Source organism: Saccostrea echinata, unplaced genomic scaffold (genome assembly GCF_033153115.1).
Source record: "Saccostrea echinata isolate AGI-Se365-2 ecotype Australia unplaced genomic scaffold, CSIRO_AGI_Sech_v1 ptg000002l, whole genome shotgun sequence".
Lineage (NCBI taxonomy): Eukaryota > Metazoa > Mollusca > Bivalvia > Ostreida > Ostreidae > Saccostrea > Saccostrea echinata.
Window position 1 is genome coordinate 886,024 of NW_026889751.1, and position 12,640 is coordinate 898,663.

General features: G+C 32.8%; 1 long non-coding RNA gene across 1 annotated transcript; it reads left to right on the top strand.

The window, feature by feature from the left end:
* Window positions 1-542: 542 nt before the first annotated feature.
* LOC133204654 (uncharacterized) lies at window positions 543-12,415 on the top strand. Its single transcript, XR_009723588.1, has 6 exons — window positions 543-571; window positions 1,825-1,961; window positions 4,201-4,289; window positions 4,432-4,641; window positions 5,901-5,980; window positions 9,380-12,415. It is a non-coding gene; the product is annotated as an uncharacterized LOC133204654 (long non-coding RNA).
* Window positions 12,416-12,640: the final 225 nt, after the last annotated feature.

Here is a 12,640-nt window from a genome sequence, read left to right on the forward strand (position 1 = left end):
AACCCTGTTTTTGACTGAACTATATTTTTATACAATGACGAATACTTTTAGTATTTTGAAACATAGTAACATTTATTAGAGGAACCTTAAATATTGCCCGCTACCAAATTGTGGTCTGCAAGAAACACGTGGAAATTCTCAGATCCTTTGTGTAACGTTTAACCTTTTTAAAATTGATGTGCATTAGATCGCAGGCGTTGTCATACTCAAAATGTATTACTGATACTAGGAGTTATATCGTATTTCTGAGATAAGGCTCATAAATCACAATAAACACAACAAATCGACTTACCAGCTCCTACTTTCACTTTAGCCGAATATCGCATGACAGACCTCAGAAATAAACTACGCTGAGTGATTATAGTTCTTAATTTTCGTGCAATATTTTTCAATATTATATGACATTGTCCTACATTTGTAGGATTAATATGCTTATTTGATAAAAGGTAATTAACAGCCTTACCTGCAAAAGAAATAACAGACGTTATTTCAGTCGGAACTGCTAAAACTGGGCGCGTATTAATTTATCTGTCCATTGTAAAATCGAAGACGGAGCATTCCCTGATATGAGGTAAACATCGATGTTACTTTTATAATAAACAATATTAAACATTTAGATCGAAACATTCTAATAGCTGGAGATGTTTAACGAAATATCTCTCTAATTGCTTTGTGTAATCGAGGTACTAGAGACATCAGATTACAGAAATAGTCAGTTGGTTTCAATACCGGAATGGCAGCCCCCCGATTTCGCATGGCGGACATGCCTAGTTGATGAAAAACAGACAGTTATGGAAAAAGTACGCACAGTATTGTTAGGAACGAAACAAATAGTTGTACCCATGACGTTCAACTATCTGCACATATACAACAAATGTCATGTTATTGTTCTGTTAGACCTGTAGCTGTGCAGTCCTGCAAGTGTAATATGCACATTATTGCTGCATGACACTGCAAGTGACAATCAAACTGCATACATGTCAAGACAGCTTTCCAATGGAAGGTGTCATAGGTCAGTTTTCAAGAGTAAGCAAGAAGTATTTATTAAAATATTGAGATTTTTATTTCGTACGAGTTTCACTTGGATGAACACAAAACCAGACCCTTAAACCCAGACAGTTTCATATGGGAGTACCCCCCCCCCCCCCCTTATGAACATACAGCTAATTCTCATACCTCGATCCTGTTGTTTACAGTTACATGTATGTAGCGAATAAATTCAATTAATGTGTCAATTTATATTATTTATTAATTCAAAGCTAAGTTGAATATATTTTTACATAAGGATTCAATATGTACACAAAAATTCACAAACGAGGTCGAAATCGGTATTCAGTCAAGTTCAAGTTCAAAGTGAAAGTAGTGTACTCAATGTACACAGGCCGACAGGGTCTTGCAGTATGTAAGTGACATGCATGTGTCATTTTATGAAGGGGTATGAATGAAAACTATTTTCATGGAACAGGATTACATGAATGAGGACATGTACATTCTTTGGAAGCAGTCAGTCAACTTACACTCAAGTGTGTGTGAAAATGCACACATTTTTCATATTTTATTGATAGCATGATCGATACATGTATTAATTTTGTCTAATGTATTATTTGTCAGCATGGTCAGTAAAACATGCTTTTTACCTGTATTATTTATTTAACTAAACAATGTTGGGACTTAAATCAGTGCAAGATGAAGCAAATCCATAATTTATGATTCAAATTATGAACATAAAGGGAACGTGGAAAGTTTGTGTGTGTGTAATGTCTGTCTATGAATGTTTTAGGATGGATGTTTTGTGATACTGAAATATAACATCAATTTTTTTAGGTTCATGGTGATACAGGAAAACTTCAAGGTTCCGGCAGATGGTGTTTAAAACTATTGGCCAGTAAACACAAATTAAACCCATTTAATTATATCTTGAATCTTCACCAGTAGAAAAAAGATGGCAGTACTTTTAATGCGTAAGTAGAATTGTTTTAAAAAGCTTCTTATTTTGTTTGGGGTGGGATGAATGATTAAACAAATACATCATGTACATAAGCGTTGAAATCTCTTTAATACAGGGTGTTTCAACAAACATGTCCTTCTTTTACTACTTCACATGAGTCCGTCAAAAAAGGAAAGATCAGTGTTTTGTAATGATTTATTTAAAAATAAACATTACAATGTACTTTTTATAGTTTTTTGAAAGTACATGATTGATTGAAGTGTTTTATTCCAAAGATTTTTTAAAATCTCGTGATCATGCAGGAAGTATGAACATATTCCTGATCTCGTTCATTACACTCAAAACGTTTGACATCTTTCTTTATGTATCATACCCTGTACAAAATGTTCCACCTGGAAAAAAGGCATAATCAAGACAGAATTCTCAGTAAAATTCCAGGCGTAAAACTTACTATAAATGTTAAAGCAATATAAGCAGAGACCAAGCATTAACCAAGTGGAGACTAGCTGGAAATTTGATGCGAAAATGTAAATTAGTTCAGCCTGGAAATTGACATTCTGCCTGCATGGAAATTGAAATTCCACTTAGAATTGAAATAACAGGATTCGTCTGAATATAGATTCCGTTTCAACTGTCCAAAGTATTTCTTTTTATAATTTCCAGCTATTTTCCCCCGAACTAAATTCAGCCTAGAATTTGATGACTGGAATCTGTTAAATTTAGGCAGAATCTCTGAGAGCCTGGAATTTGTGGATTCGGTGGAATACCCTTGGTATCCAACGAAATTCTGGGCGGAATCCACCTTAATTGTTTGTACAGGACTAAATCATAATCACTAAAATGTTTAATTTCACATCAGTCAGTCGTAAAATTGAGTGCCAACTTGACTCAGAATTACCTTACTACCTGCTAAGTGCTAACTAGCATTAGTGTCTAACCCTGACATTAGAAAATCTCAGGCTTATATTTAGTCAGGCCATGCTTACACTGTATAAAACATCATGCTGAAAAGTTGAATTGAAAATTTAAGTCTCCTTTATCAGTCTCTAACAAAAACTTTTAACTAAATCAGGAGAATTAATTTAGAATTTATAATCTTTCCCAAATGTTTAGACTTTATTTTTTGCAATAATTACTTAAGTGTTCATTATTAATATCCCTTATCTTAATTCCTGAAACTGACAAATCACAGTAGCCTAGATGGTAGTTGTTGTCGGTACTCGCATTATAATCAATAGGTCCCTGTTCAATTCTTGTTCCTAGCACCTTGTCAATCCAAGATGTTTGAAATAGGTAATGAGATTGTTCGATTACAAAGCTGTGACTCTAGAAGTGAAAGATGCATGTTTAAATGAAACCTTAAAAATCAAGGTCTCATTTCATGGTAGGCAAAATAAAAAAAAACCTCCAGTCTTAAGCTACTAGTATACATTGTAGTGAAACCAAATATCGAAATTTTATGATATGGTGTCATATGTTTTTTTTTTCAACCACAAATTAAATCCCCTCAAATCATGAAAATTTAACCCAGTGAAAGTAACCAATTTTTCATTAATTGAGAAATTTACATGTATTTGAAAGCTTCCTGAAATACCAGTAGTGTAGATTCAAGTTTGTTCAATTCATGGCCCCTAGGGGTAGGGTAGGGCCACAGAAGAGGATCAAAGTTTATATGGAACAACAGAAACATGATTTAAATTAGTCATATTTATTATATCCATGTCCTTACCAAAATTCTCTTGCAGTTTTCTCAGCAACTACTCATCGAAGGTGCTTGATATTTTAGCACGCTCTCTGTTTAGGCATGCCATATGGTAGGATGTATTTTTGTAGGAATCCGATGTTAACTTCCTGTTTATCCCTCCATCTGTCCGTACTAAATTTCCATCACAGTTTTCTCAACAACTATTAAGGATGATGCTTGAAAGTTTAGCACACTTTTAAATTGTTTAGGCATGCCGTGTGGTGGGATTCATTTTTGTATGAATTTGATGTCAACTTCCTGTTTATCCCTGTGCTTGTCCATACCAAATTCAAATCAGTGCGGGAATTATAATTACTAGTGAGCATTGGCTCACAGACTTCTTGTTTTCTATTTGATAGGAATGTCTTTTACTTTAATTAGCTAAAATACTTATTTAGTTCTTCACAAATATTCTAAGAATGTACTTTTTTTTATAATATGTGTAACCATTGCTGTTTCTTGAGTCAAGATATATTTTATTTATTTTATTGGTATTTATTTCTACTAGAAGCAGCTACTAGGGAAGATTTAATGAAGAAGATGAGGAAGTGGAGAAAAAGCTGAAGAACAAGGAGGACAAGATGAAGAAAGGACAAGGTTATTACATTATGTATCTCACAGTATTTTTACAAAGCCCTCTCAAATCCTGATTTATATAGTTTTTTGTAAAACTTAAGAATGAATTCTTATTTAGTTCTTGATCCTTAAATATAAATGAAGAATGTAACAATTTTTACAGGGCACAGTGACTTGCAGTGTGTGTCATGTAACATTATTACAACAACTATATCATGGGTCCATAATTTTGAGTAAGTCATTCATCAACCACTTTATCTGTACTGGAAACCATTTCTCAGGGGGATGAAGTGATGGAAGATAATGAGCCAGAGGGTGGAACGGAAGAGAAAGGGAAAGAAATAAAGAAAAAGGCAAAATGAAAAAGGACTAGGTAATTATTATCACAATACCCCCCCCCCCCCTTCCCCATCAATGTATTTCTTCAAGTCAACAAAATTACCATGTACTTATCTTATTCTTTCATAAATATTTTGAGAAAAAATATCAAAACATCAACTTTGACTGGATGTAGTGACTTGCATGTTTGTAATTAGCTATGGTTGATACAATGACCTTGTCAGCAAAAACAATCTATCATTACATGTAAGTTGAATGCGGACTGATGTTTTTAATACTAATTGTTTGGCCATTATTTACACATTGAATTGTCTGTTTACACATTGAATTGTCTACAGACTTTTCCGTTTTCCCGATCATGACAAGGAGCACACATCAAATATGACTGATTGGCAGAGGATGTTTACTCCTATATTGCACCTGATCCCACCTCTGATGTTTTTAGTGGTCCTTGTTTGCTCTGTATTTTTTTCTATAGACTCTTGAGCTTGATTACTGTTCGTTATCTCCATAATTATATGATTGTGCAGTGAAAACTGTCTAATCTGACACCTGTGCAATCCGTCACACTGTAAATTCCAACGTTAAATTTCATTCCCATTTTACTTTTTTCTATGTTTTTTTACACTGAGCAATCCGTCACCCTATCTATTCCGACAAAAAATTTGTCTCCCAGTGCATGTCGGATTACACAGGTTTCACTGTATGATTAAGTGGTATTTGAGTACTCTTTACTGGAACCCAGGAGTCATCTAGTTTAAGAAAATGAGATTGGACTGTATATAGGTAATTCATCATGAAAAATGTTACATGTTACATGACTATGCCTTGACTTTATCTTAGGCTGAAAATGTCGATCAAGATATATTTCTAGTCTTCTTTGCAAGTACTTGTAAATCTGTTCAGTCAAGTTTTTTTTTCTTTTGTGTGAATCAAGCTGCACACTTTGAAACTTTGAATCATAACCTTGTTAATTGATGCCTGTTATAGGGGAAACATGTTATTTCTTGACAAGGCTTTAATAGCAGCAAGAAATATAGGTGAATTTGAGGTCATGGAAATATTTTAGGTAATAACGAAAGTATGTATTTCACATTCTAGTACCAAAATGTTTCTGTCAAAGTCAAGCAGGTACATGAAAATGAATAAGTTACTAACCACTCTTTCCTCAGATAAATCACTAGAAAGGTTCAGTATGCCAAGATTTTTCATGAATCTGGTAAAATCCGAAAATTGACAAATTGAGTTTTTGTCAGTTTAGTAGTTTATTGATTTGGATTTTTTTTTTTACAGAACTTGCAATAGAAGAAAAAGTTGAGGGAAATTAAGAGGAAGAAATTGAAGATGAAAAGAAGAGCTCTGGGAGGAAAAAAGTGAGCATAGTGCAGTTATTTCTATCATTTTACATTTTATTGATGGATTATCAGATGCCCTCTGAATCATAAACCTTATCTACTTATAAAGATGATGGGCAAACAAGGCAAGTAAATGCCTATTGTGTGACAAAAAAAGATGTAAAAAGTTAAATCTTAATCATGTCAAAATTTTCTTTGATATTTCAGGTAACATTAATGTATACTTTATGTAAAATCTTTGCAATTTGTTACAATCTTATAAAGATTAATATTATTGATCTATGAAATAGCAGATACACACCAAAAGATTGCAAAAATGGTCATTTTTTCCTCCTATTTCATACTTTTTAAATATGAGTAGGTCTTTACTCCATATTTTGGTAAGATTATACTCGAAGCATATTCAAAACTTTTCCTTTTTCGTAAAACATGGTGAAATGACCAACTCTTCTAAAAAATAGACTTTTATGTCACAACAACATTCATATCATGGTTTGACATTAACTTTTATGAGTACAAGACCAGTCGGGCTACTTCCCATAATTTTTACTAGCTCTGACCATAAAATCACTAGCCCTGACCAAACTTGAAAATTTTCTATTTATAACCTGCTATTATAATGGAAAAAAAAGTTTCGAAACCATACTACAGTGTATCTCTCCCATGTGTTCATGTATACATTTTGACAGACTGTTGAGCCCATAGGTAGCAGCCCAATGAGTGAACATGCGAATGTTATAAGCTTTAAAGAACATTAATTCAAGGAACTTAAATAAAATTATTACCATAAATATACACGTAAATAAATTAAAAACTATATTATTCAATGAATATTTGTACCAAATGATACTGAACAAAGCTTAGGTTTCGATTGTGACTTGTCTATTACAGCTGGTCTCAAAAAATAGCAATTGTGTCATGCAGGAAAGTTTTCTTTTTCAGAGCAATGGCTGTGTTTGCAATTGGAAAATTAAGAAAATTTCTTTAAATTTAAAGTTTTTAGAGCATTTATTTGAAAGACTGAAATGAGGGTTAACATTTATTTCATCCACATGACCAGTCGGGCTAGTTATTGAACATTTAACACGACTGGACCATGCATTTACTAGACTGGGTTAGTCAGATGTGCCTTAGCGTCAAACCCAGCATATCTTTCAGAGAAATATTTGAAATCCATTTAGTCAAGAGCCACATTTTTAAACGTGATTTACATATGTAAATGCCCATTTTTGTCATGAGCTACATGTATGTAGTGTAGTGGTTAGCATGTTAGTCTCTAAGAAAAAAAAACTGATATTCAGGATTTAATTTCATTGCTTGGGTTTGAACCCCAAGAATACCACTTTTTTTTTTTTTTTTATCATAGAATGATTTTTGCTTAAAGAATTTTCCACAGAAAAGTTTTGTTTGTAATATAATGTTATACCTTTCAATAAGAAGAGCTTTACTCTAAATACTAAACTCAGTATTTGAATATGACTTTTATACATTTGAAGCTATAGGCTTTCATGCCTTGTTCACCCATCTCCTTATGCACATTATGAAACATGTAAAATTAATTATTACATATTACTGTTACTTGGTAGACTTTTAGTGTAATTAAAACTAGTGCTAATTGTAACGGGAACCGTTACAGATGTTCCCCAAACGGCTCCCCAATCCCTTATAATGCCCCATTCCCTACAAGCTTCAATAAATTAGACAATACTTTTGTAATATAAATGGATACTTTATTTTTAAGGGTATTTCATTGGAAAACTACTCCGATATAGCCATATGGGTATTAGCCAATCAAATTTCAGCGCATGTGCTTGCACATGTTTTCTGCATTTTGCACATTAATTTTCTTATAGTGTCTCACAATACATACATTTGTGTTAAATATCAAAGAATTTCATTGAAAAATAAGAGAGATGTAACCCTTCAAGTATTAGCCAATCAGAAATCAGCATACGCGCATGCATGGCCTTGCATTCAATTTTGATAGTATCATATTGTATGAGCTCTATGTGCCTATCCATGTCGTAAATTTCATCCTGTTTTGTTGAAAACCAAGGGAGTTATAGACATTTAAAGTTTCAACCAATCAGATTGCAGCACACCTGCATGTGCGTGTTTTCAAGAAATTTCCTATATAACATGTTGTAGCATCTTATAATATATACTTATATTCTAAATTTCAAAGTATTTTGTCAAAAAACAAGGAAATTATTGAGATTTTTGTATCAGCCAATCAGAGAAGAGCGCACGTGCATGCGCGTGAGTTCATGCTAATTTGACCATGTTATCTTGTCTAGACTACTAATATATCTTTATATTTTGAGTTTCAAAGCAATTCATCAAGAAATACAAAAGTTACGGCTTCATCAAGTATATCAGTCATTTCACTCATTGCACGCGCACGCACATGCATGCATGTGCGCGCAAAATGACCTTCATTCCGAACACCTACACAACATGCCTATTAACCCTAAAAAGGTTTCATGTCAATCGGATGAGTGGTTCTATGAGAACACTCCCGGACAAAAAAGTACCGGAGAAGAAAGTAGAAAAAAAGAATAATAATAATAATAAGAAACAGAGTAAAAACAATATGTTCCCAAACTTCGTTTGGGGAACATAATTAGATCTTTCATTTTACTCCATTTATTAATATATGTTACTAATGAGAGACAGATAAATATACAGGAAAAGCTAAATGAATCTAAATTGTGTAGCTTGTTGAATGTTTTCATTTATAATATTCTTTTAAGTGACTTGCTTGGATACAAAAAAAATTCTTATTTGTTTAGATGCATGTATTCTGTGAGTACTTATATAGTCTTAACTATAAAGATTCCAACTTTTTGATATGTAAATTATAGAACAAGATGAGATTAAAGTTTGGCACTTTAAACTGGAAAGCTTGATAGGAAACCAAAGGCAAGGGCAAAAGAAAAGGATAACCCAAAATTTCAGAAAGTGTTAAGTTGTGAATATACTGTCAACGTATTAGATTTCGCTGTGTATTCTTTTTAGTGCCTTTGTCGGAAAGCAATGTCCGCTAATTCAAGTACAACGCTAAATGTCTTGCACAAATACACATAAAGAAGAACATTAACAAATGCTCTAAATCAAATCCCCGCTAACTTGCTCAATAATCAACTTCCGCCAAATATCGTACATGCTAAATATTATACATTTACAATAATTCAAAAGGCTAACATGTTCTAAAGGATATAATAATTTAATACAAATCAAATACACAAAATGTTAACTAGCTGTTTTAGGAATTTTAATTTTAAAATTTATTCTTGTCCTTTTGCTTTTAAAGAAGTGTTGTTGTGTCTTAATTAAGATTGGAAACTTGATCACTGATATATTTTTATTTCATTTTTATGTAAAAGTTTTAATGGTTCTATTATATATGTATTTCAGTTCCATTTGTTAAGAATGTGTGGACAAAAGAAAAACAGCCATAGAATGCCAATGTGGAGTGGAATAAGTCAGTATGACTTGATCATGGTCAATTGAAGTGTTCGAATGCCCCTCCAGAAAGCAGAACAATCTTTGAATTTGCAGGAAAGAGTATAAAATTTGCTGTTAAAATATCATAACAGCTAGACAAAGATTAAATAACAACTACACATACATCTAAAGAATTCTTTTGTCATAATAGTGATTCAAGTGCAAGTACATGTAACAAGTGCTATAACGACCTAATATTAGTGTGTTTTAGGAGCATGTTGACTCTATTGTAAATGTATTGACTCCTTATATGACCTCAATTATATATATCATTATATGAATGGTAGTGTAGTGACTTGAAATGTGTGTTAGTAGTATAGCTCGTTATGTGTGGTAATTTTGTTATTTGTTATACATGTATGATAGTACATATAGTATGGTGACTCGTGTGTTGGGAATTAATGTATAATTTTATGTGTGTTACTGGTATAACTCATAATGTGTGTAAATATTGCTTTTTGTAATGTATATTTTATTAGTGTAGTGACTCGACATGTGTGTTAGTAGTGTAGTGACTCGACATGTGTGTTAGTTCTGTAGTGACTCGACATGTGTGTTAGTAATGTAGTGACTCGACATGTGTGTTAGTAATGTAGTGACTTGACATATGTGTTAGTTCTGTAGTGACTTGACATATGTGTTAGTTCTGTAATGACTTGACATGTGTGTTAGTTCTGTAGTGACTTGACATGTGTGTTAGTTCTGTAGTGACTTGACATGTGTGTTAGTAGTGTAGCTTATTATGTGCGGTAATTTTGTTATTTGTTATGTGAGTTGTACATGTAGTATGGCGACTCATGTGTTGGGAATGTATAATTTTATATTCTTGCTCTGAAGGATACTGTTTTACCCTTGTGTGTCTAGCTGTGTGTGTGTTTATCTGTCTGTCCATAACATGAGATTTATTTTTGTACAAGTCTGATGTCAACTTCCTGTTTATCTGTGTGTCTGTCTATACCATATATAACAAATATTTGTTGCAGTTTCTCATCAACTACTTATTGCAGATGCATGAAAATTTACACACTATTTGTTTAGGCATGCCATATAATGGGATTAATTTCTGAATTTGATGTCAACTTCCTGTTTAACTGTGCGTCTGTCTGTATAATATGGAACAAATTTTTGTCAAAGTTTTCTCAGCAACAACTCATTGCAGATGCTTGAAATTTAGCACACTCTTTGTTGAGGCATAATTGTCATATGGTGGGATTCATTTTTGTATGAATCTGATGTCAACTTCCTGTTTATATGTGCATCTGTCCATAGCTGAACTTGTGTATATTCACATGATAGTGTATATTCATATCACAGTGGGGGTATTACCAGTGAGCATTGGCTCACAGACTTCTGGTTTTATGTGTGTTACTGATATAGCTCATCATGTGATTTAATGTTGTTATATGTAATGTATATATTAGAAGTGTAGTTACTCGACATGTGTGTTAGTGGTATAGTGACTCGACATGTGTGTTAGTGGTATAGTGACTCGACGTGTGTAAGTGGTATAGTGACTCGACATGTGTGTTAGTAGTGTAGTGACTCGACATGTGTGTTTGTAGTGTAGCTTTTTATGTGTGGTAATTTTGTTATTTGTTATGTGTGTTGTACATGTAGTATGGTGACTCATTACGTGTTGGGAATATGTAATTTTATGTGTGTTATTGTTAAAGCTCCTCATGTTCTTATATTGTTATTTGTAATATACAGTGAAACTTGTCCTATCCGGATGTTGTGTACTCCAAAATCTTGACTAATACAGTGTTAACTTTAAGTCACCTGCAGTAGACTCAATTGTTTTAAATGTTGTCTAATCCAGAATGTTGTCTAATCCAGCTAATTTCTTTGGAACCAGTGGTGTTCAGATTAAAAAAGCTTTACTGTATATATTAGTAGTGTAGTAACTCTACATGTGTGTTAGTTCTGTAGTGACTTGACATGTGTGTTAGTTCTGTAGTGACTCAACATGTGTGTTAGTTCTGTGGTGACTTGACATGTGTGTTAGTAGTGTAGCTTATTATGTGTGGTAATTTTGTTATTTGTTATGTGTGTTGTACATATAATATGGTGACTGGTGGGATTGTATAATTTTAAATGTGTTACTTGTATAACTCGTGTGATTTAAAATTGTTATTTGTAAGGTATATATTAGAAGTGTAGTGACTCGACATGTGTGTAAGTAGTGTAGTGACTTGACATGTGTGTTAGTTCTGTAATGACTTGACATGTGTGTTAGTTTTGTAGTGACTCGACGTGTGTGTTAGTAGTGTAGTGACTCGACATGTGTGTTAGTTCTGTAGTGACTTGACATGTGTGTTAGTAGTGTAGCTTATTATGTGTGGTAATTTTGTTATTTGTCATGTGAGTTGTACATGTAGTATGGTGACTCATGTGTTGGGAATGTATAATTTTATGTGTGTTACTGGTATAGCTCAATGTGTTTTTTAATATTGTTACAGGTATTTGTAATACATATATTTGTATTGTTATTTTGATTTGTGTGTTGTTACATGTAGCATGGGACTCATTTTGTGTTGGGAATGTAGAATTTTACCTGCGGTAGTGTAGCTCATTTTGAGTGCTAATATTGTTATTTTTATGTGTAATAGTCGTGTAGTGACTCAATATGTGTGTAAGTAGTGTAGCTCATTATGTGTTTTCATGTTGAGTTAGTTTAGAAGAGTGTTGACTTATTGTGTAAGTTAGAGTAGCCTCTTGCTATGTGTGAGCATAATATAAAAAGACACTTTTTTATGATGTGTATATAATTACATGTATTAAAACAATGCTAAATATAATATTATATCAACCTCTGTTGATAAACATGCATGTGTTGAATTTCTAATGTAATGTAAGCTGCATGAATAGATCATATTTTGACTGAATTTTGAATGAGCACAATTTGTGATGATTTTAATTTTTGAAATAAACAGAAATTTAATTTTCTTTGTATATGTTTATTTTTTTCATTAGATTGCAGAATAGAACTACATAACTTTTGCAGTATTAAATATCTAGAAATGCTTTTCATGACCAGAACGGTGGATACTTATACAGTTAAAATATATCATTTAGGGAGTTATCAAGATTCCAGTTCCCCAAGGCCAAGACTATTTCCCGAGGCGAAGCCGAGGGAAATAGTCCTGGTCGAGAGGAACTGAAATCTTGCTA